Source organism: Pseudophryne corroboree, chromosome 11 (assembly GCF_028390025.1).
Source record: "Pseudophryne corroboree isolate aPseCor3 chromosome 11, aPseCor3.hap2, whole genome shotgun sequence".
In the NCBI taxonomy this organism is placed as follows: Eukaryota; Metazoa; Chordata; class Amphibia; order Anura; family Myobatrachidae; genus Pseudophryne; species Pseudophryne corroboree.
The window spans coordinates 324,708,928-324,735,387 of record NC_086454.1 but is presented as its reverse complement, the minus strand read 5'-3'; the positions used below and the strand labels follow the sequence as shown (position 1 = coordinate 324,735,387).

At 46.8% G+C, this 26,460-nt stretch overlaps 1 protein-coding gene across 4 annotated transcripts in view; it reads left to right on the top strand.

Annotated features, from left to right (window-relative positions):
- Positions 1-26,460, top strand: part of CRISPLD2 (cysteine rich secretory protein LCCL domain containing 2) — a 92,966-nt gene that overhangs the window by 23,963 nt on the left and 42,543 nt on the right. The window contains exon 1 of one of the 4 annotated variants that reach the window (XM_063945699.1): positions 13,876-13,950. The exons of 2 other annotated variants lie outside the window; for them this stretch is intronic. The gene's annotated coding sequence lies outside the window, so the exon portion shown is untranslated. Of the gene's footprint in view, positions 1-13,875; positions 13,951-26,460 lie in introns of those variants that run through there. One more of the 4 variants, XM_063945697.1, reaches the window with a different exon arrangement.

Sequence of the window (26,460 nt, the reverse complement as noted above, 5' to 3'; positions counted from 1 at the left end):
AGCACCGCAGACTGCTACAGTAAGCTACTATACTATAGTAGTATGTACAAAGAAGAACGAAAAAAAAAAACCACGGGTAGGTGGTATACAATTATGGATGGACTGCTGAGTGCCGACACAGAGGTAGCTACAGCCGTGGACTAACGTACTGTGTCTGCTGCTAATGTAGACTGGATGATTGATAATGAGATGAAATCAATATATATATGTATGTATATATAATATCACTAGTACTGCAGCCGGACAGGTAGATAATATATTTATTAGGTAATGATGACTGATGACGGACCTGCTGGACACTGTCAGCTCAGCAGCACCGCAGACTGCTACAGTAAGCTACTATACTCTATAGTAGTATGTACAAAGAAGAAAAAAAAAAAAAAACCACGGGTAGGTGGTATACAATTATGGATGGACTGCCGAGTGCCGACACAGAGGTAGCTACAGCCGTGGACTAACGTACTGTGTCTGCTGCTAATATAGACTGGATGATTGATAATGAGATGAAATCAATATATATATGTATGTATATATAATATCACTAGTACTGCAGCCAGACAGGTAGATAATATATTTATTAGGTAATGATGACTGATGACGGACCTGCTGGACACTGTCAGCTCAGCAGCACCGCAGACTGCTACAGTAATCTACTATACTCTATAGTAGTATGTACAAAGAAGAAAGAAAAAAAAAAACCACGGGTAGGTGGTATACAATTATGGATGGACTGCCGAGTGCCGACACAGAGGTAGCTACAGCCGTGGACTAACGTACTGTGTCTGCTGCTAATATAGACTGGATGATTGATAATGAGATGAAATCAATATATATATGTATGTATATATAATATCACTAGTACTGCAGCCGGACAGGTAGATAATATATTTATTAGGTAATGATGACTGATGACGGACCTGCTGGACACTGTCAGCTCAGCAGCACCGCAGACTGCTACAGTAAGCTACTATACTATAGTAGTATGTACAAAGAAGAACGAAAAAAAAAAAAAACACGGGTAGGTGGTATACAATTATGGATGGACTGCTGAGTGCCGACACAGAGGTAGCTACAGCCGTGGACTAACGTACTGTGTCTGCTGCTAATATAGACTGGATGATTGATAATGAGATGAAATCAATATATATATGTATGTATATATAATATCACTAGTACTGCAGCCGGACAGGTAGATAATATATTTATTAGGTAATGATGACTGATGACGGACCTGCTGGACACTGTCAGCTCAGCAGCACCGCAGACTGCTACAGTAAGCTACTATACTCTATAGTAGTATGTACAAAGAAGAAAGAAAAAAAAAAAACCACGGGTAGGTGGTATACAATTATGGATGGACTGCCGAGTGCCGACACAGAGGTAGCTACAGCCGTGGACTAACGTACTGTGTCTGCTGCTAATATAGAGTCTAGACTGGATGATAAATTATTGAAAATGAGATGAAATCAATATAATATCACTAGTACTGCAGCCGGACAGGTACTATATATATTTATTATGTAATGACTGATGACGGACCTGCTGGACACTGTCAGGTCAGCACAGCACCGCAGACTGCTACAGTAAGCTACTATAGTAGTATGTATAAAGAAGAATGAAAAAAAAAAAAAAACACGGGTAGGTGGTATACAATATTATATATATATATATATATTATATACAATTATATATATATATATATATATATATATTAAACTGGTGGTGATTGATTATTAAACTGGTGGTCACTTCAGGACAGGTCACGTTGCAACTTGCAACTAGTACTCCGAGGCCTAAGCAGACAATCACAAAATATATTATTATACTGGTGGTCAGTGTGGTCACAACAATGGCAGTGTGGCACTGACTCTGGCAGCAAAAGTGTGCACTGTACGTTATATGTACTCCTGAGTCCTGCTCTCAGACTCTAACTGCTCCCCACTGTCAGTGTCTCCCCCACAAGTCAGATAATACACTTACAGTCACACTATCTAATCTATAAATATCACTTCAGCAAGTAGTATAGTAGTATACAGTAGTACTCCTCCTATTAATGCTCCCCGAAAATACTGTGTCTCTCTCTTCTCTAAACGGAGAGGACGCCAGCCACGTCCTCTCCCTATGACTCTCAATGCACGTGTGAAAATGGCGGCGACGCGCGGCTCCTTATATAGAATCCGAGTCTCGCGATAGAATCCGAGCCTCGCGAGAATCCGACAGCGTGATGATGACGTTCGGGCGCGCTCGGGTTAGCCGAGCAAGGCGGGAAGATCCGAGCCTGCTCGGACCCGTGTAAAAAACCTGAAGTTCGGGCGGGTTCGGATTCAGAGGAACCGAACCCGCTCATCTCTAATTCTCATATGACAATGTCTAATGCTTTAACATGTGACTGACTGCTAGTATGTGTGCTGACTTTTCTGTGTAATGTCAGTCCTGTTCTGACCCTCAAATCAGGTGCACTGTGGTCAGTTGATCTCACCTCTATATACGGACATATAGTGTGATTTTCAGTCACAAATTGTGTAGTCAATAACAGGTTAACTTAATACCATGTCTGTGAGCGGCAAAAGTGATGAGGAGAATTTGTCAAGCACTCCTACAGCCTTAACATGCTTATCTTGTAAGTCAGGGGTAATTGATATGAATCAATTGGTCACTTATGAGGGTTTGTGTGCAAACTGTTTCGCTTTTCAGCGAAGTAAAAAACAGGAGTTGGTTCAGCCACCAACAGAGCCACCATGGAATATGTTCGCAAAGACTCTGTCTTCAATAGCGGACAGGTTAACTCCGGTAGCACCACCTCAAGGGTTAGGTTACACTATGAACCCATACATGCAGCTCCCTTCCTATGGTTTGGTTCCAGTAGCCTCTACAAGCAACCAAGGGACAGGTAAGACTAAGACAGATACGTCTGTGTGGCAGACTACACAAGATGATTCATCGGATGATGATGATGATGATACAATAGATTCAACTCCGTATGATGATCAGTCGCAGAGCTTTAGTTCAGAAGATGTAGCTGAACTTATTAATGCTGTGAAGGCTGTTCTCTCGTTGGAAGAGCCAGCCAAGACAGTGTTAAAAGCTAAAGCACCTGTATTTATTTTTAAACGAACAAAATCAGTGAAAGCTGAATTCCCAGCGTCAGATGAGCTGACGGAAATGATGGATGAGTCTTGGGCAGCGCCCAGTAAAAAGTATAAGATTCCTGAGAGATGGGATTCTTATTATCCATTTCCAGCTGTGGATTGTTCGAAAAGAGAAGTTCCTCCAAAAGTAGATGCACATGTTCTGCGACTCGTGCATAAATCTGCTTTACCACTGTCATCTACCTCATTGAATGATGTCACAGACAGAAGGGTAGAGAGCCTGTTGAAAAATATTTTTTCTCTAGTAGGAGCAGTGGTAAGACCTGCTATGGCTTCGGCCTGGGTAGCAAAGGCAATGGGCGAATGGATAGAGGAACTAGAGAATGACATCCCTTCTCCTACTAGGGAGCAAGAGGATCGTTTTTGCCGTTTAAGACAATCTGCCCAGTATTTGGAAGAAGCAGCAATTGATGTAGGTACAGTTGCTTCTAACGCTTCAGCCTTGACAGTAGTCGCTCGCAGAGCAGTTTGGCTACGTACCTGGAAGGCAGATGCAGAATCCAAGAAAGAATTGGAAGCATTGTCTTTTGTCGGTAATATATTATTTGGAAAACCTTTAATCGGATATCCTAGAATCAGAGGCTGAATCGAAAAAGGTCAGATTTCCGGCTGCTTATAACCCTAAGTCCAAGGGTTTAAAATTTCGCTCATTTCGTTGGCAAAGCAAAGCGAAAGCTAAAGAGGAGCCTAAGCAACCCCAGTTTAAATCCAGGGGTAGGAAGCAGTGGGCTAGCAAAAAGCCAGCTTCCAAACCTGAACAGAAACCGTCAGCCTGAAGAGATGGGCCTCCGCCTGGAGGATTCCAGGGTTGGGGGCCGACTCCTTCTTTTTGCACACATATGGCAACAGTCAACAGCAGATGCTTGGGTGCAGAAGGTAGTATCTCAGGCGTATAGGTTCCCATTCAGGAGGCAGCCTCCTCAAAGATTTTTTTGCACCAGCCCATCTCGTATAGAGTCGAAGGCCAATGCAGAGCGCAAGAAGCAGTCCAAAAACTACTGCAGTCAGGTGTGATTGTCCCAGTACCTCCATCACAAAGGAGACAGGGGTTTTACTCCAATCTATTTCTAATCCAGAAGCCAAATGGGTCATATCGACCAATTCCAAATCTGAAAATGTTGAACAGATACATATGGATCCCGAAGTTCCACATGGAGACGTTACGCTCCATAATGTTGGCTATGGAACCGGGAGATTACATGGTATCTCTGGATGTACGGGATGCTTACCTGCATGTGCCTATAGCACTGTCGCATCAGTGTTATCTCGGGTTTGCCATCCTCCAGGAACATTTCCAGTTCCAAGCTCTGCCTTTTGGGCTAGCTACAGCACCCAGGGTGTTTACCAAGATCATGGTGGTTATGGCAGCTTGTCTGCGCAAACAGGGGATAAGAATATTCCCATACCTAGACAACCTGTTAATCTTAGCACAGTCGCAAGATTTACTGTTGAGCCATCTTCAACAGACGATAGTTTGTTTACAGAGACACGGGTGGCTCATAAATTGGGAAAAGTCGTCCCTGAATCCATCACAGTGGATGGTTCATTTGGGAGCCATATTGGATTCAAACCTACAGAAGGTTCTCTTACCAGAGAAAAAGATAGTCAAGGTGCAGGTCATGGCTCAGGAAGCGTTGCAAGCCCAGACAATGTCAGTCCATGCAGCAATGCGACTGTTGGGTCTGATGGTATCAACCTTCGACATGGTGCAATATGCGCAATTCCACTCCAGACCGTTGCAGCACCTTATTCTGACCAAATGGAACGGAAATCATCAGACGATAAAGAAGCAGATGATAAAGATTCCAGTAAACGTAAAAAGGTCTCTAGCGTGGTGGCTACAGACAGACAATTTAAACAAGGGGAGATCCTTTTGGATAAAAGAGTGGCAAGTCCTGACAACAGATGCCAGGGCTGGGGGGCGGTACTCGGAAGCCTATGGTTCCAAGGAAAATGGACCGCAAGGGAAAGTCGCCTGCCAATAAATCTGTTAGAAATAAGAGCCATTTACTTGGCTCTGGTTCAGGCAAAGGACAATCTACAAGGAAGACCAGTCCAGATCCGCTCAGACAATGCGACGGCAGTAGCATACCTCAATCATCAAGGAGGAACTCACAGCAAGAGATTGATGGAGGAAGTAACTCCCATTCTAAAATAGGCAGAACTCCATCTCCCGGCATTGTCAGCAGTATTTGTCCCGGGTGTACTAAACTGGGAATCGGACTTTCTCAGTCGGTACACCATTCAGGAAACCGAATGGGCACTACACCCAGAAGTGTTCCAGACACTGGTGAACAGATGGGGTCTACCGGAGATAGACCTTATGGCGTCTCGTCTGAACAACAAAGTTCCAAGGTATGGAGCGAGAACGAGGGACCCAGGAGCGGTCCTTGTAGACGCACTGTCAGTAGAATGGAGGTTTCAGCTGACGTATCTGTTCCCGCCAATATCTCTGTTACCCAGAGTAGTGAGAAAGATAAAACAGGCAAAAGGAGCAATCATTCTAATAGCTCCAGCTTGGCCAAGAAGGCATTGGTACACAGATCTGTTGAGAATGTCCATGGAAGCACCGATACTGCTCCCTCAACGTCCAGATCTGCTAATGCAGGGTCCTTGTTGTCACAGTCATCTGGATTGCCTGTCTTTGACGGCGTGGCTGTTGAAACCTCTATCTTAGAGGCTAAAGGTTTTTCGAAACAAGTAATCCAAACTATGCTTAGAGCAAGAAAGCCTTCTTCGGCCCGTGTGTATCATAGAATATGGCAAGCCTGTATTCATTGGTGTACTGGAAAAAATTTCAATCCGAGATCTTTTAAAGTAGCTAGGATTTTGGATTTCCTTCAGGCAGGATTGGATAAAGGGTTGAAAGTTGCTTCCTTGAGGGTTCAAGTTTCAGCGTTAACTGTATGGTTTCAGCAGAAGATTGCTGATTTACAGGATGTACGTACATTTTTTCAAGGAGTAGTACATATTCAACCTCCATTTGTTCCTCCTGCAGCTCCCTGGGATTTGAATTTAGCTCTTAAATTTCTCCAGGGTCCTCTGTTTGAACCACTTGAGAGAGCAGATCTTAAGTGGTTAACGGTTAAAGTTATTTTTTTACTGGCAATGGCGTCAGCCAGAAGAGTGTCAGATTTAGGAGCATTATCATGTAAGTCTCCTTTCCTAGGTTTTTTTCCAGACAGAGCAGTTCTCAGAACGAGATCTAGCTATCTTCCAAAGGTGGTGTCAAAGTTTCACCTGAATGAAGAGATTGTAGTCCCAGCTTTTCAGGTATAGGGACTATCTGCGGGAGAAGCGTCGCTGGACGTGGTCCGGGCTTTAAGAATCTACATAGATCGTACTAGTGCCATCAGGAAAACAGATTCTCTATTCATCCTCTACGGATTTCATAGAAGAGGATGGCCTGCTAGTAAACAGACGCTGGCGAGATGGCTCCGAATGGTAATATCTGAAGCTTATTCTCATGCAGATCTCCCTATTCCGGCTAATGTCTCTGCACACTCTACACGTAAGGTAGGTCCTTCTTGGGCAGCACAACAGGGTGCATCAGCAGAACAGATATGTAAGGCAGCCACATGGTCTTCCATAAACACATTCATCAGACATTATGCCTTGGATACTTTTGCCTCTCATGACGCAGACTTCGGGCGAAAGGTCCTCCTGTGCAATCAGGAGCGTCCCCACCACTAAAATGGCTTTGGGAATCCCAATGTTATCCTGTGGATAATCCTGTGGACCCAGCCAGAGAAATATACGTTATGGTAAGAACTTACCGTTGATAACGTGATTTCTCTTATGTCCACAGGTATCCACAGGGATCCCACCCTGACGCATCTGATTTGAGGATCTAGACCAGTGATTTTCAACCTTTTTCAATTCGCGGCACACTCATAAGATTTTTAAATTGCCAAGGCACACCATCAGTGCGCCACGGGGAAAAAAAACACATTGGTCCCCACAGTAATTAAACAGACGGGATGCCGCTGTCGGTATACTGACAACCAACATCCCGTTTGTCAGTAAAACATATATATTCCTTAATAATGCCACATGCTGTCCCCCCAGTAATTACACTCACTGCCCCCAATAATAATTGCTGCTGTTCACATCTCCTACCCCCGCCCCCCCCCCCCCCAATTCCAAACATTGCTTACATAAATAAATACATTTTTTATTTTAAAGGTAAAACCTGCAGCTGAGCTGTGATGGCAGCATGGATGGAGGAGCTGCAGTGGTCAGTGTACGGACGGGCACTCCAGGCAGGAATGCGACGTGGAGTGGCCAGTTAGTGGGCGAGCAGGCACTGCAGGCAGGAATAAGACGTGGCCAACCAGAGAGCTGCCGCCCGCCGCAATCAATAGCCGGTTCGGGCAGCGCTGTGCAGTGTGCACTTCCGTGTGCATGACTCATAGGTCACGAACACGGAAGTGCAAACAGCACAGCGCTGCCCGAGCCGGCTATTGATTGCGGCGCGCGGCGGCTCTCTGGTTGGCAGGCGCCGATAGATCTGTCTGGCGGGCAGCAGCGGGGAGCATCTCTGGCGGCGGCACACCTAGATATCGCTCACGGCACACTAGTGTGCCGCGGCACAGCGGTTGAAAACCGCTGATCTAGACAATCACTAAAACCTCTTCCTTCTTGTATGGAAGGGTGTGCATGTGTGTTCTTATCGCCTAAACAGGTCTCTACCTAATGTTCCTGCCTAAAATCGCTGTGGAAAGAACTGATCTGACTGAGTCAGGGGGCGGTACTATATGGTGAAGGCCCCAATGCATCCTGGGAGGCCAGAAAGCTCGTGACCGTGTTGGTGCCATTTTTGCTGTCGCTCGACAATATCCCAATGTTATCCTGTGGATACCTGTGGACATAAGAGAAATCACGTTATCAACGGTAAGTTCTTACCATAACGTATATTTGCCTTGCAATTCTTTGAGGAGACCTGGAAAACATGAGGTGTTTGGAGTCCTGAAGACACCTTGGTTCTACGAGGACTGAGTTTAAGAAACACTGGGATAGATGTGGTGAGGGCCTTGTTGGATTTTAAGTCACAGGTAAAATAAAACTTCTTAAATGAAGCAATCCATATTAGAGCAGTGAACACTACTGCACTCAGGGGGTCATTCCGAGTTGATCGTAGCTGTGCTAAATTTAGCACAGCCACTATCATGAACTCAGACATGCGGGGGGACGCCCAGCACAGGGCTAGTCCGTCCCCGCATGTCAGTGCCCCCCCCCCCGCAGAAGTGCAAAGGCATCGCACAGCGGCGATGCCTTTGCACTTCAAGAGTAGCTCCCGGCCAGCGCAGCTTTAGCGTGCTGGCCGGGTCCGGCCACGCCTGCGTTGGCCAGACCGCGCCCACGAAACGGCGGCCAAGCTCCGCCGTTTTGCCCCCTCCCACCCATCGACCGCCTCTGCCTGGCAATCAGGCAGAGGCGATCGTAGCGCAGCGACGGGCGGCCGTGCACCGGCACACTGCAGCAGTTCTGACCCGATAGCTACGCTGCGAAAAACTGCTGCGTGCGATCGGGTCAGAATGACCCCCTCAGTTTTCTCTTTGTATGCAGGACCAATACAGATACCATAGAATATAACTGAGCATTGTAAGACCGCGTTCAGATTTAGCGGTCTATGTACTAAGCTGTATAGAGAGCTAATGTACCAGCCAATCAGCTCTTAACTGTCATTTACAGGCTGTGTTTGAAAAATGACGGTTAGGAGCTCTCTCCAAGTCTAGTACACAGACCCCTTATAGGCCCTACACACTGGCCGATTTTTGGAAAGATATGAACGATCTCGTTCATAAATGAACGAGAACTCGTTCATATCTTTCAGTGTGGAGGCTCCAGCGATGCGCGTCCCCGCGCTCGTTCATCGCTGGTCTCCCGTCGGCTGTGCATGCAGGCCAATATGGACGATCTCGTCCATATTTGCCTGCACTTCAATGCAGCCGCGTGACGGGGGGAGTGAAGAAACTTCACTCCCCCCGTCACTGCCCCCCCGCCGCCGGGTCGCTCGTCGGCCGTATCCGCCGTCGGGCAGCTCGGCGGCGGATCGGCTAGTGTATAGGGCCCTTTAGTTCTAATCGTTTAGTTGGTGTATAGTTACAGAATGTATTGAAGTTTAAGGGATGACAATCTTGTTAAAGAACCACTAAATATCCGCATCTCTAACCAGTAGCCGCTGGCCCTGTGCTCACCTGACGCTGACACAGCACAACGGCAGATGTACAAGTGCCCATCTATATGTGCGATAACTCGCTGCGTATAGGGGAATCTCTGCTGACACCATTAGTTCACATCCCAGTAAACATTACATGCTAGGGAGGCAGGTGACGTGGGGATAACACGTCACGTGATGATCCCTTTTATCTATAGCGGAGAGTCTTCCAGGATTGCTCATATTTTATTGGAGACACATTTAAACATTTCCAGGGAAGATAATGCTTACAAATCACTAGCATCTGTTACTATAGTCTGACAAATACTACAGAGTATTTGAGCTGAGGCGCTCCAACCTGGCAGAAGTGATGGCTCACTATGGGAGCTGCGCCCTCTGCTGGCCATATTTAATTATTTTGGCTCTATTAACTGGACTGTAACTCTATTTATTAACCTGTAAGTGGGAGAAGCAGAAGAAGGACAACTAATCTATGCTATGATGCAAGTAGAAAAGGATTGGGCACAGGTTATTTAATATCATTTACAGACCTCTGTGAAACATAGAATGTGACGGCAGATAGGAACCGCTTGGCCCCATCTATTCTGCCCTAAACACGTGTACACGCACACACTAGGGTTCATTTTTGTATAATACACATAGAGGGCAATGTACGGACCCCTTTATCTGTCAGACAACAGGGTCACGTAGGAAATGTGGCCAGTAAGCCGCAGCAGTCAATACTACACCCTACCACTGAAGTGAATGCAAATGACGCTCTGTAACAGGGAATTCTGTGTCTTTCACCAAGGACTTTATATCATGCAGGTAGAGTTGGTTCTGTTTTAGTGGGCTACAGCACGTTTTCCCTCAATTCCTTTGGATGCAACTATTATTTAAAGCGTAGTTTTGTAACGTTGCCTAGATGATATAAAGTCCTTAGTAGAAAACACAGAATGTATTTAGTGAATAGTGCAGGAGTGTATGTGGAAACCAACACATTCATTTAGGAAAGTTTGTACACAAGCACAGTTGTGTGAATGTCTGATATTTGACTGGTCGCACAACTGATCTGTCTGGTGGTAACACAATGGAGAAATTAGCCAAAATGCCACCACCCTAGCCGCATGCACCACAAAGTGATTAATTCAGAAAATACTTTGCCAGTAAGAATTCTATGGAGAATAACCTCTTGTTCTGGGGTAACAAATCTAGATGCCCCCTTACACCAGTTCTTATTTTGTGTATCACAAATTTTGCACTATTGTTTCCTCTCATCTTTAAAGCTTGTCTTGTCCCTTTTGTACAGGTGTATGGAGACCTGAGGCCGTGAGTAAGTAGTGTGTGATACAACATATCACCAGGTGAGATCTGACCGCTGCCAGGGGCTCCCTTGGTGACACAGTGGACATTAAGGAATAGCACAATCCGGAAAAACTCAGAGAGAAACTGTAAGATGTTCACTGCTGTCTCTAATCCTATAGACACACAGATGGAGGGAATCCAGCACCAACAGTGAATTTTATAGCAGGTTCCAAGTAAAGGGACCCCCGCTTGTGTTACACTGAGACGGAGAATGTTACTTCTATCAGCTGCACATCATCAGTGGAGCTGTGATGTGTCCAGATGGTAGAGTTGGGGTCAGTTAGCCTGGGATGGCAGGGGGGGCATCTACATGTCATATTGTGGCCTGCAACATGACATGTGACGCCGAGTTCCGTTATGCTTCATCAAGACTTTGTACATATTTTAAAGCAAATCCTGTATGGTTAAAGTCGCAGCCTGGCGTCTCTGGTACACAGTGAGTGGCGTTTCTCTGTGTTGTAAACCAGTCACACAATTTAAAGAAAACGTCGCTACACCGCTCAGTGCAACTCAGTCGCGCCAGGCGCCTCGTGCAGTATTGAGGCTTGGTGTACAAAGACACGTCTGTAAGTTGCCAGCGGGTACATTCTTTCAAGTGTCTAATTGTTTCATCACCAGTCATAAACAGTGGGGCCGAGAGGAGAAGGGGAGGGGGGGGGGGGGGAATGGGGTGTACTAATTACCCGGGCCTCGGTCTGATAGAGGGGCCAGTGGCCAGTGAGGTGCTTAAAATACAATTATTTCTGTATTTTTTTCTAAGGGTGCATGGCCACTCCTCCTATGATTAGACCACGCCCCCTGAAAAGTACCTGGGCCCAGGCAGGCTGTTTACTGCCCAGGTCATATATAATAATCCATATGCCACATTTTTGTACCTGGCCCTCAGGGTCTCCACATCCGCTATATACATCTGCACATTTGAAACATACAAGATGCATGGCTTCATCACAGCATGTTGACATGTATGTTACATTACTGCCTATATTACTGCACAGCATGCATGTGATCTAACAGCTGTGCATTTCACGTGTGTCTGCATTTACATGGCTATACCAGGGACGGATCTAGACTTTTCTTTAGGGGGGGGCAGTTTACTGTTTAATCTTGACTCCTCCCTCTACAGGCCCAACCCCTCCCATCTGCAATCCTAACTCCTCCTCCTCTCAATTCTGACTGAACTTTTTGAGTGCGACTGAGATAGAGCTTTGTGATTGTTCTATGTACATGTGACTGTGCTATGGTGTAATTGTATTTATTAGCCCTAGTACCCATACACCAGCAAGTGAGGGGCAAATGCTCTGTAACCCTTGCTCTCCTGGCTCCTCTGTGCTGCTGTGGTATAAGCTGCAGCACATCGTTCTGCCTCAGGCTCTCCTCGGAGAGCTCTCTTCCGCTCAAAAGTGGGCATGGCTATGACTGTGTTAGGGGGGGTTAGGGGGGGGGGGGGCGGTCGCCCCCTTCGCGCCCCCCCCCCCCCCCCCCCCCCCCCCCCTAGATCCGGCCCTGGGCTATACAGTATATTATATATGAGATTCAGCAGAGGTGTTTGTGCAGACCCAACGTCTGATCTATTGCCGAGTTCCCCTCATGACCATTTCCACCTACTCGTCGTCGTCCCCCACACACACCGCTAAAGGAAGGTACACACTGGTAGATATATCTGTCGATCAATTGATCGGCAGATATATCTATGGAAGGATCGGGCAGTGTGTTGAGCATACACACTGCCCGATCCGTCGGGGACTGACGCCATGAACTGGGCGGGCGTGTACACACGCCCGTCCAGTTCACCTGTCAATCACCGGCGCCCGCCGCAGCATGTGTACATACACACACAGCGACGAGCCAATATATCGGTAGATATATTGGCTGTCGGCTGTGCTGCAGGGCCGACGCGATACGTCTGTTAACGACGGAGTTCACAGACATATCGGCCGTACACACTGGCCGACGGACCCGCGATATATCGGCCGTTCAAGAGAACGGCCGATATATCGGCCAGTGTGTACCCAGCTTAAGGCTCAGCGCTAGCTCGCTGTGGTTCTAATAAATAATTGAACATTGCTGCGATTTATCAAATGAAATCTAGTTGGGGCAACTGAGCGGGTGTGGTATGTAAGATAGACTTGACTTAGGTCGACAGTGTCTAGGTCGACCACTATTGGTCAACAGAAAGTAGGCCAACATGGTTTCTAGGTTGACAGGGATTCTAGGTTGACATGTACTAGGTCGACATGAGTTTTTTTTGTTTGTTTTTTTCTTCGTAGAGTGACCGGGAACCCCGATTAGTGCCCCGTGTCCCCTCGCTTAGCTCGCTTCGCTCGCCATGCTTCGGGCAAGGTGCCTCGCTCCGCTACCGCTGCATTCGGCACAGATTACCGTTCCCATTTGTAGTCCACGAAAAGTATGAAAAAGTTTAAAAAAATGAAAAGAAAAAAAGTGAAAAACTCACGTCGACCTTTTGTCACGTCGACATAGTACACCTTGACCTATCAACCCTGTCGACCAATAGTGGTCGATCTAGACCTTGTTGACCTAGAGACCGGATCCCCAACTGAGCAATAGATTCTTCGGCAACACTGGCCCGGTAACGGTTAGCATCGCCCGGATGGTCACACAGGTCATATTTGCGCACATGGACAGTGGAAGTGACAACATGGATTTGGGTTCTCTGTTCTACAGAAAATCTGAGATATAAATATATTCAAATGCCCCCCATGTATAGTACAGTTTGCCCCCGACCATCATCTGCTCTTTGTTATCACTGGAAAATGCTTAGTGCCACGTAATGTAAGCTGTACAGTGGCTGCCGTGGACCTCTGCCCTGGGCCACTAGGTGTTGGGGTTCCCTGCACCATGTGTAGAGTGTTAGTAAGAGGTCTGAGAACCCTAATGCTGCCTAGGTGATGCCCAGCACTAGCTTCTGTCAGATGCAGGAGCTTCTCCCTGACCTCACTGACCTATAGCAGCCCAGACTGACCTTACCCCTCAGGCCTAGTTACCCAGCACCCGCAGGAGGTTCTAGGTAACCTTGCCTCGGACCTGCTGCTATCTGTTTGGAATAGGCGGCTTGTAGTGACATTCTTCATTTCGTCAGTGAGAGGAACATTGCCAGGAGCAGGGGAATTGCAGGATCTGATGTGCCGCCCCCACTTCTCAGGCACTTCAGGAGTATATATAGGAGGGAGCGAGAGCCAGACTGCTCACAGCCAGCAGCTGAATGAATCCTCCCAGCAACTACTATCCCAAAGCTCCAACCACTCCACACAGTGCAAGGTAGGACCTCCTCCCTCTACATTGCAGTGGGATTTCTCACCGATCGCCACCGTGCAGTATGTATATATATATATATATATATATATATATATATACCAGCAGTGCCACACACTCAGGGCATTATGGTATAATGAGACCTAGTGGTCCCTGGCTGTGCCAGAGCAGAAATAAGGACTGAGCTCCAGGTTTACAGGGAAGTTTGTGACTTGCTTTTCTGAATTGTTACAATGCTGTTCCCATAGGAGGACCTAGATCATTGCTGTGTACACTACCACTCCTAGCCAACAGCTGGGCTTGCTGAGAGCTGTAGTCCACCATCATCTGGTGAGGGAAAGCTTGGCTGCCCAGATCTCTCTGGGTTATATCGGTCAGATCTCTCTGGCTGGTTCCCAATCAGCTTATTTTCTACCAGACTTTGGTTCTGTGGCTGAGTAACGTGTGAAAGCAAAAATTCCTTTGTATATTCTAGGCAGTCAGATACCTCATAGACGGCAGTGGTTACAGTATAGGGCTTGCTCTGCATCCTGTTATCTAATCATTTATATGTGACCTTATTCTGTATCCCCCTGCGGTGTGGGTCAGGTCAGGGGGTAAATGTCCTCTGTCACCTGGATGGGCGCTGACTGCAGGGAGTCTGGGCTAGCTGCTCATCTCCCCTCTGTTGGTTTGGTGCCATCTCGTATCTGGCAGAAATGGGTTAAATTGCAGGAATAAATGGAAGGGAGAAGATTAATGCGGAGATGTGGCCTGTATAGGTCTATGGGCTCAGTGTAATAAGCGGAAATATTACATGTCTATGGTTATAGCTGGGCTATTCCCAGCACTCTATCTATCTATCTATCTATCTATCTATCTATCTATCTATCTATCTGTCTGTCTGTCTGTCTGTCTGTCTGTCTGTCTATCTATCATCTATCTCTCTATCTATCTATCTATCTATCTATCTCTCTAATATATAATATATATCTATTATCTATCTATCTATCTATCTATCTCTCTCTCTATCTCTCTCTCCATCTCTCTACCTAATATATAATATCTATCTCTCTATCTCTCTATCTAATATATAATATCTATCTATCTATCTATCTATCTATCTATCTATCTATCTATCTATCTATCTATCTATCTAATATATAATATATATCTATTATCTATCTATCTATCTCTCTACCTAATATGTAATATCTATCTCTCTATCTCTCTATCTAATATATAATATCTATCTATCTATCTATCTATCTATCTATCTATCTATCTATCTATCTATCTATCTATCTATCTATCTCTCTATCTCTCTATCTCTCTACCTAATATATAATATCTATCTCTCTATCTCCCTATCTAATATATAATATCTATCTATCTATCTATCTATCTATCTATCTATCTATCTATCTATCTATCTATCTATCTATCTATCTAATATATAATATCTATCTATCTATCTATCTATCTATCTAATATCTATCTATCTATCTATCTATCTATCTCTCTATCTATCTATCTATCTAGGTTCTATAAATACAGGTATTGGACCATAAGTTATACACACATATATCTTACTCCACAGCTCTATAAAATGAAAGTAATAATAGAGCCAGCTTATAAATGGAGCACGTGTCCCTTTAATTCCCTGGGAAGCTGGCTGGCACATTCCTGGGAGATCTCTGGCAATAACCCATACAGGGACTTCTATCACCACGGAAGGGCGGCTGTATCTGTGCGGAATTAGGGGTTCTTTCTACAGCGTCTCCTGTCACTGGTCAGTAGGGTATATGGAGACAATGTACTCCGATCCCTATCACTATACTGTCTGGTGACTGTGTGCAAGCTGGGATCCGGTCTTTAGGTCGACTGCACTTATTAGTTTGACCACTATTGGCTGACAGGGCCTATAGGTCGACTTGGACATGGACGACATTGAAAAAATGTCGACATGAGTTTTTCACATATTTCTTTCTTTCATTTTTTGAACTTTTTCATACTTTACGATCCACGTGGGCTGCGATTGGGACCAGTAACCTTTCACTCGTCATGCGAGGGGACACGGTGCACTAATTGGGGTTCCCGGTCACTTTACGTAGAAAACGACACATTTAAAAAAACAACAACTAATGTCGACCTTTTTCCATGTTGACATTGTTAACAATGACCTATTGACTGTGTCGACCTATTTCAGGTGTCGACCTAGTGACTGTCGACCTAGTTACTATCAACACTATGATCCACACCCGTGCAAGCTGCCATGCAGAGAGGCCTGTCCCGAGATATCAGACTGTTACACACAGACACCAAGGTGACAGCGCCCCCTGGTGGATAGTTCATTATAACATAATTTCATTTACCTAGCAATAACCTCATAAGAGGGCATGTCACTGATATGGGGGTACAAACACATATCTCTGTAAAGCATTTGCACTATGCTGGGGTTGTCATGTATGTGTGTACACACACACACACACACACACACACACACACACACACACACACACACACACACACACACACTATTTCACTGTGGTTAGACATGTTCTCATGGCTCTGTCCTGGGTAATGATGGAAAAGGAAGATTTGGAGCCTGGTGTGTATTATGGTTACTGTGATTCACTGTATGACTGCGAATATTCCATGAAACATCTGCTCCGCTGCCGCTCTGGGATCACACTTACAGCAGCTGATCCCTCTGTCTGCAGAGACAACCATTCCCCCCACCGCCAGGGTCCAAATGTTCTGCTCGGAGCTGTGGCTGAAAACCTCTTATTATACTGAATTCTCAGGCGGCCACAAGATTTCCAGCTCTTGTGGATCTAGCTGGCGGGACATATGTGGAGATGTAGTATCACAACAGCTGGGGGGAGTCACAGTGTAACCTGAGAGTGAAATGCAGAGACTCCTCTGTAAACTTTCCTGGCTCCTGATTGGTCATAAGTTTGGTCCAATCACATGTGTCATAGGTTGGTTATAGAATTTGCTCTGCTGATCTCTTTGGGACTTTTTCCTTTCGTTTTTAAATCTACAGTACTGTGCAAAAGTTTTAGGCAGGTGTGGTAAAAAATAAAAAATACTGCAAAGTAAGAATGCTTTAAAAAAATAGAAGTGTTAATAGTTTATTTTTTATCAATTAATAAAATGCAAAGTGAATGAACAGAAGAGAAATCTAATTAGATTAGATTTCTTCAGCTCTGCAGCCAGCCCCGGGCCGGCAAGTTAGTATAATTAAAAATGGTGCTTTGAAAAATTTCAGCTTTCATTAGTCTCAGAACAGGATCTGAATACAGGTTGCCGCACATAGGCCCTCATTCCGAGTTGATCGCACCAAGCAACTTTTTGCTGCTGGTGCGATCAACTAATCTCTGCCTATGGGGGAGTGTATTTTAGCATAGCAGGGCTGCGATCGCTTGTGCAACCCTGCTATGCTAAAAAAGGTTCCTGCAAAACAAGACCAGGGTATAAGTTACTTACCCTGTGCGACGGCTCCAGCGATGAAGGTCCCGGACCTGACGTCAGACATCCGCCCTCCAAATACTTTGACACGCCTGCGTTGGACTCACCACGCCTGGAAAACGGTGATTATCTGCCCCGGAACGCCTCTCGCCTGTCCATCTTCTTGCGATCGCCGCTGCGATCACATTTGTCGCTGGCGTCGTCGCTGCCCGGCGTAAGAGTAACCCCATATTTATAATAGGGTTACTCTTGCTGTATCAGCAAAACACATTCGTATTTGTTACTATGCTGTATATGTACGGTTATCAGTGAGATGAAATATCAGCAGAAGCCCTAGTGCGATGGGGCTATATAGAATGGCTGCTTGCACTGAAACCCCCCCTTCCCCGTGTTATGCTCTTAAAGGGATGCTGTCATTTGGGGTGATTTAGACCTGGTTGCACGCAGGCGTTTTTTTGCACTGCTGCAATCAGGTAGTTGCCGCCTACAGGGGAGGGGGTAATCGCTGTGCAGGGGTGCGATCGGCTGTGCAGTCAGCTGCACAAACAAAAGTTTGTGCGGTCTCTGCACAGCTCAGGACTTACTCAGCTGCTGCGATGATCTGGCCAGGAGCTGACGTCAGGAATCCTCCCTCCAAACGCCTGGGCACGCCTGCGTTTTTTCAGACACTCCCTAGAAACGGCCAGTTGACACCCACAAACGGCCACCTCCTGTCAATATTCTTGCGATCGCCGGTTCGATCGCTTTCTTCGTTAAATCCATCGCTGTCCGGCAATCCCTGTTGCCAGCGTCCGAAACGTCCGCGCATTGCGGAGCATGCGCAATTCAGACCTGAATGCATTGCTGCAAAAAAAAGCTAGCGTGTGATCGGGTCTGAATGACCCCCAATATACATTCAGGATTCCGACGCCGGAATCCAGACAGAAGTGTACATACCCACGGCCAGGTAACTATTATTCATAAGCAAAAGTACAGTGACGCTGTACGGTGTACTGGTAGGGTGGCGCAGCATGGTATGCAGGTTGGGTGACACGGTACGGTATGCAGGTTGGGTGACACGGTACGGTATGCAGGTAGGGTAACATGGTACGGTATGCAGGTAGGGTGGCGCGGTACGGTAGGCAGGTAGGGTGATGCGGCACGGTATGCAGGTCAGGTGATGCGGCACCGTATGCAGGTAGGGTGATGCGGCACGGTATGCAGGTTGGGTGACGCGGCACGGTATGCAGGTAGGGTGGCATGGTATACATGTAGGGTGGTACGGTATACATGTAGGGTGGCGTGGCATGGTATGCAGGAAGGGTGACACAGTCCTGTGTACTGAGTACGGTAATGCAGCACAGAATGCAGGTAGGGTGAGGCGTACAGTGTACTGGTATGGTTACAGCCATGTTATTCAGGTAGGGTGACATGGTATGGTGACACGCGGTATGGTATGCAAGTAGGGTGATGCAGTACTGTGTATTGGTATGGTGATACGCGGTATGGTATGCAGCTAGGGTGACGGTGTATGGTATGCAGGTAGGGTGACGCAGTACGGTGTATTAGTATGGTGACAGGCATGGTATGCAGCTAGGGTGACAGGCATGGTATGCAGCTAGGGTGACGGTGTATGGTATGCAGGTAGGGTGACGCAGTACGGTGTATTAGTAGGGTGACGGTGTATGGTATGCAGGTAGGTTGACGGTGTATGGTATGCAGGTAGGGTGATGCAGTACGGTGTATTGGTATGGTGACACACGGTATGGTATGTAGGTAGGGTGACAGTGTATGGTATGCAGGTAGGGTGACGCAGTACGGTGTATTAGTATGGTGACAGGCATGGTATGCAGCTACGGTGACAGTGTATGGTATGCAGGTAGGGTGACGGTGTATGGTATGCAGGTAGGATGACGGTGTATGGTATGCAGGTAGGGTGATGCAGTACGGTGAATTGGTATGGTGACATGCGGTATGGTATGTAGGTAGGGTGACGGTGTATGGTATGCAGGTAGGGTGACGCAGTACGGTGTATTAGTATGGTGACAGGCATGGTATGCAGCTAGGGTGACGGTGTATGGTATGCAGGTAGGGTGACGGTGTATGGTATGTAGGTAGGGTGACGGTGTATGGTATGCAGGTAGGGTGATGCAGTACGGTGTGTTGGTATGGTGACATGCGGTATGGTATGTAGGTAGGGTAACGGTGTATGGTATGGAGGTAGGGTGACGCAGTACGGTGTATTAGTATGGTGACAGGCATGGTATGCAGCTAGGGTGACGGTGTATGGTATGCAAGTAGGGTGACGGTGTATGGTATGCAGGTAGGGTGATGCAGTACGGTGTATTGGTATGGTGACACGCGGTATGGTATGTAGGTAGAGTGACGGTGTATGGTATGCAGGTAGGGTGATGCAGTACGGTGTATTGGTATGGTGACACGCGGTATGGTATGTAGGTAGGGTGACAGTGTATGGTATGCAGGTAGGGTGACGCAGTACGGTGTATTAGTATGGTGACAGGCATGGTATGCGGCTAGGGTGACGGTGTATGGTATGCAGGTAGGGTGACGGTGTATGGTATGCAGGTAGGGTGATGCAGTACGGTGTATTGGTATGGTGACACGCGGTATGGTATGTAGGTAGGGTGACGGTGTATGGTATGCAGGTAGGGTGATACAGTACGGTGTATTGGTATGGTGACACGCGGTATGGTATGTAGGTAGGGTGACGGTGTATGGTATGCAGGTAGGGTGATGCAGTATGGTGTATTAGTATGGTGACAGGCATGGTATGCAGCTAGGGTGACGGTGTATGGTATGCAGGTAGGGTGATGCAGTACGGTGTATTGGTATGGTGACACGCGGTATGGTATGTAGGTAGGGTGACGGTGTATGGTATGCAGGTAGGGTGACGCAGTACGGTGTATTAGTATGGTGACAGGCATGGTATGCAGCTAGGGTGACGGTGTATGGTATGCAGGTAGGGTGACGGTGTATGGTATGCAGGTAGGGTGATGCAGTACGGTGTATTGGTATGGTGACACGCGGTATGGTATGTAGGTAGGGTGACGGTGTATGGTAGGCAGGTAGGGTGATGCAGTACGGTGTATTGGTATGGTGACACGCGGTATGGTATGTAGGTAGGGTGACGGTGTATGGTAGGCAGGTAGGGTGACGCAGTACGGTGTATTAGTATGGTGACAGGCATGGTATGCAGCTAGGGTGACGGTGTATGGTATGCAGGTAGGGTGACGGTGTATGGTATGCAGGTAGGGTGACGGTGTATGGTATGCAGGTAGGGTGATGCAGTACGGTGTATTGGTATGGTGACACGCGGTATGGTATGTGTAGGTAGGGTGACGGTGTATGGTATGCAGGTAGGGTGATGCAGTATGGTGTATTGGTATGGTGACACGCGGTATGGTATGTAGGTAGGGTGACGGTGTATGGTATGCAGGTAGGGTGACGGTGTATGGTATGCAGGTAGGGTGAAGGTGTATGGTATGCAGGTAGGGTGATGCAGTACGGTGTATTGGTATGGTGACACGTGGTATGTATGTAGGTAGGGTGACGGTGTATGGTATGCAGGTAGGGTGATGCAGTACGGTGTATTAGTATGGTGACAGGCATGGTATGCAGGTAGGGTGACGGTGTATGGTATGCAGGTAGGGTGATGCAGTACGGTGTATTAGTATGGTGACACGCGGTATGGTATGTAGGTAGGGTGACTGTGTATGGTATGCAGGTAGGGTGACGCAGTACGGTGTATTAGTATGGTGACAGGCATGGTATGCAGCTAGGGTGACAGTGTATGGTATGCAGGTAGGGTGACGGTGTATGGTATGCAGGTAGGGTGACGGTGTATGGTATGCAGGTAGGGTGATGCATTACGGTGTATTGGTATGGTGACACGCGGTATGGTATGTAGGTAGGGTGACGGTGTATGGTATGCAGGTAGGGTGACGCAGTACGGTGTATTAGTATGGTGACAGGCATGGTATGCAGCTAGGGTGACGGTGTATGGTATGCAGGTAGGGTGACGCAGTACGGTGTATTAGTATGGTGACAGGCATGGTATGCAGCTAGGGTGACGGTGTATGGTATGCAGGTAGGGTGACGGTGTATGGTATGTAGGTAGGGTGACGCAGTACGGTGTATTAGTATGGTCACAGGCATGGTATGCAGCTAGGGTGACGGTGTATAGTATGCAGGTAGGGTGACGCAGTACGGTGTATTAGTATGGTCACAGGCATGGTATGCAGCTAGGGTGACGGTGTATGGTATGCAGGTATGGTGACGCAGTACGGTGTATTAGTATGGCGACAGGCATGGTATGCAGCTAGGGTGACGGTGTATGGTATGCAGGTAGGGTGACGCAGTACGGTGTATTAGTATGGTGACAGGCATGGTATGCACTATGCAGCTAGGGTGACGGTGTATGGTATGCAGCTAGGGTGACGGTGTATGGTATGCAGGTAGGGTGATATGGCTTGGTCTCTGTGGGCAAGGCTATATGGCATTGTATATGAGTTTGGTGTCTGATTGCCGCAGTGTGCGAAAATGCACTGCGGCAATCAGTTCTGAATCACCCCAGAATGTGACAATAATGCACTTTCTGCCCAGAGCTTATGCAGCAATCAGAATATGGGGGGGAAGATTTACTGTGCAGTGCTGGAGAGCAGAGACCTCACTAGGTACAGACATTTACTCTCTGCGGCCGGACACTGAGGTCTACTGGAAGCTATGTACAGCAGCCACACACACAGTGATGATCTGAGCGGACTGTGCCGCTGGTTACGCACCCGCTGCATAGGGATTGTCCTGTGTCTTGTTGGGATAAGGACCCTCTGCAGGATGGGAAGTTCGGCCAGCCCAGGGAATGTGCTGCACAAAGGGTTAAGGCAGTGGATGGTTTTGGAATGTTACACTTTTCCCCTTGACCATATCCAGTATTAGCTCTGTTTACAGATTTATAACCCAGAAAGGGCCTGCAGAGAATAGGGAGCAGCAGCTGCCTGTACTGCTGTCCAAACTCCTCAATGGTTCCAAGGGGAGAGAAGATATGTGCTACAGGAAGACCACCTATGTGCCCCGGCACTCTGTGTGGGGTATAACTGCCCTCCATGTGCCCCTGAATATATTTGAATATTATGCAGAAAAACACTTTCTAGTCATTGGAAAGGTTCTGCAGCATTAAATGAGTGGAGATGGGTTCTGTAGCGCTCTATGTAAGTGAGGGTAGACTGCCTCTGCAGCATTGTATGCAAATGAGGGTTGGTGGGCTCTGCAGCATTGTATGCAAATGAGGGCCGACGGGCTCTGCAGCATTGTATGCAAATGAGGGTCGACGGGCTCTGCAGCATTGTATGCAAATGAGGGTTGATGGGCTCTGCAGCATTGTATGCAAATGAGGGTCGACGGGCTCTGCAGCATTGTATGCAAATGAGGGTTGATGGGCTCTGCAGCATTGTATGCAAATGAGGGGCGACGGTCTCTGCAGGGGAGTTGACTTCAGTAGCATTGTATGTAAATGAGGAGAAACGGGCTCCGCAGCACTAGCGTGTAATAAAAAAGAAGGCCACTCCCGTAGGTGAAGATGGAAAAGAGAATTGGGAAAAGTTCCCTTATGTTATTAATACATCATTATACAGAAAGGTCCTTGTTTCAGGTGTTGGACCCCAGTGTGGTATAGTTCCACAACAGCTTGTAGCCTGCAGCTTTCTGATCTATGTTGTATAGAGCGATGTAATTGTACAGATGACAGTACAGCAAGGTGGATGTTATTCCCTGCGAGTAATGAATGATGTTCCTGCGGTGTAAATGCCCTGGTTGGCAGCGCAGGCGCTATGGATGAGTAAATCTGTAACACCTGGCCAGGGGTTCATGGTGCGACGGCTTTGGTTTATACGTCCCTGTGCGTCATCTGCGGTTTGGGGTTTATTAGTTGTCACTGTGATAAATTACATACACTTCTAGGACAGCTGCCATCTCTACCCCAGCGTTCATTATCCCTGTAATACACGTGATCCTGGCGTTCCTGATCCTTGTAATACACGTGACCCTGGCATTCCTTATCCCTGTACTACATGTAATCCTGGCATTCCTTATCCCTGTACTACATGTAATCCTGGCATTCCTTATCCCTGTACTACATGTAATCCTGGCATTCCTTATCTCTGTACTACATGTAATCCTGGCATTCCTTATCTCTGTACTACATGTAATCCTGGCATTCCTTATCCCTGTACTACATGTAATCCTGGCATTCCTTATCCCTGTACTACATGTAATCCTGGCATTCCTTATCCCTGTACTACATGTAATCTTGGTGGCATTCCTTATCCCTGTACTACACGTGATCCTGGCATTCCTTATCCCTGTACTACATGTAATCCTGGCATTCCTTATCCCTGTACTACATGTAATCCTGGCATTCCTTATTCCTGTACTACATGTGGTCCTGGCATTCTTTATCCCTGTACTACATGTAATCCTGTCATTCCTTATCCCTGTACTACATGTAATCCTGGCATTCCTTATCCCTGTACTACATGTGATCCTGGCATTCCTTATCCCTGTACTACATGTAATCCTGGCATTCCTTATCCCTGTACTACATGTGATCCTGGCATTCCTTATCCCTGTACTACATGTGATCCTGGCATTCCTTATCCCTGTACTACATGTAATCCTGGCATTCCTTATCCCTGTACTACATGTAATCCTGGCATTCCTTATCCCTGTACTACATGTAATCCTGGCATTCCTTATCTCTGTACTACATGTGATCCTGGCATTCCTTATCCCTGTACTACATGTAATCCTGGCATTCCTTATCCCTGTACTACATGTAATCCTGGCATTCCTTATCCCTGTACTACATGTGGTCCTGGCATTCTTTATCCCTGTTCTACATGTAATCCTGTCATTCCTTATCCCTGTACTACATGTAATCCTGTCATTCCTTATCCCTGTACTACATGTAATCCTGGCATTCCTTATCCCTGTACTACATGTGATCCTGGCATTCCTTATCCCTGTACTACATGTGATCCTGGCATTCCTTATCCCTGTACTACATGTGATCCTGGCATTCCTTATCCCTGTACTACATGTGATCCTGGCATTCCTTATCCCTGTACTACATGTAATCCTGGCATTCCTAATCCCTGTACTACATGTGATCCTGGCATTCCTTATCCCTGTACTATATGTGATCCTGTCATTCCTTATCCTCGTACTACATGTAATCCTGGCATTCCTTATCCCTGTACTATATGTAATCCTGGCATTCCTTGTCCCTGTACTACATGTAATCCTGGCATTCCTTATCCCTGTACTACATATGATCCTGGCGTTCTTTATCCCGGTAATACATGTGATTGTGGCGTTCCTTATCCTGGTAATACATGTAATCCAGGAATTCCTTATATTGGTAATACATGTGATTCTGGGATTCCTTATCCCTGTAATGCATTTAATCCTGGCATTCCTTATCCCGGTAATACATGTAGTCCTGGTCTGGGATTCCTTATCCCTGTAATACATTTAATCCTGGCATTCCTTATTGCCGTAATAAATGTGATTCTGGCATTCCTTATTTCTATAATGCATGTAATCCTAGCATTCCTTAACCCTGTATTAAATGTAATTATATCAAACATACTGACAGTTATATAGTGGAACAAGCAGGGTCCCCAGCAGCCAAGAGTAGTGATGTGAGGTTGCTGTCACACTGATACAGAAATACACAGACTGAGAGCTGTATAGTGCAATGAGCAGGGTCCCCCAGCAGCACAGACATTCAGGTCCTTCCACTATATAACACTTAATCTGTGGCTTCCTATATCAGTGTGGCTTCCTATATCAGTGTGACGGAAGCCTGACATCTCTACTCTGTGCTGCTGGGGACCCTGCTCCTTCCACTATATAACTCTCAGTCTGTGGCTTCCTATATCAGTGTGACGGAAGCCTGACATCTCTACTCTGTGCTGCTGGTGACCCTGCTCCTTCACTGTATAACCCTCAGTCTGTGGATTTCTGTATCAGTGTTACAGGAACCTGACATTCTGACTAGGAGCCGGGTGCTGCACTGTATGTCATTGTGCAGTGCTCAGCTCCTAGTCACTGAAGAGGAGCTGGCAATGAGGGTAGAGTTTCTGTGGGCACGTCCCCGAAATGATGAAAATGGAGTTGTGCTGCATACAGCAACGTGACACTCCAGTAACATAATGACAGACTTGGGCACATTCAGAACCTTTTATAGAGCTATAGTAAACAACATGCACCTGCAGTCAAATCAGCCTGACCTTTAAGTTTGGTGACTAAGACATGTGATGATATCGTGTACAATAACACTCACTTAAGAGATGGTTTAGCATTTAACTAGTTAAGTATATGTCAACACAAATATGCACACAACAAAGAGGCCCTGCCCTCTTGTATCAGATGACTCTAGTTTAATGTGTACTATAGTATTTACCAATGAGCAAAGACAATGATATGAGTACCAATTAATAAAGAACATGCAACATGCAGATAGAATGAATGCCTTGCATTATTTATCCAGTTGATTGCCACAATATTGTATACTAGAAAACAATGGGGGTCATTCCGAGTTGATCGTAGCAGTGCTAAATTTAGCACAGCTACGATCAGATACTCAGACATGCGGGGGGACGCCCAGCACAGGTTAGTCCGCCCCGCATGTCAGTGCCGCCCCCCCCCCCCCACAAATACAAAAGCATTGCACAGCGGCGATGTCTTTGTATTTGTGGAGTAACTCCCGGCCAGCGCAGCTCCTGCTGCTGGCCGGGAGATAATTGTCGCTGCCGCTGGCCGCAGCGGCTGCGCGAGACGTCACGCAGCCGCTACGGCCCGCCCCCTCCAACGGTCCGGCCACGATTGCGTTGGCCGGACCGATCCCCCTAAATGGCGGCTTAACACCGCCATTCAGCCCCCTCCCGCCCAGCGAGCGCCTCTGTCTCAGAGGCGATCGCTAGGCAACGAAAGCTGCCATGCGCAATTCCGACCCGATCGCTGCGCTGCGACAAACTGAAGCGAGCGATCGGGTCGGAATGACCC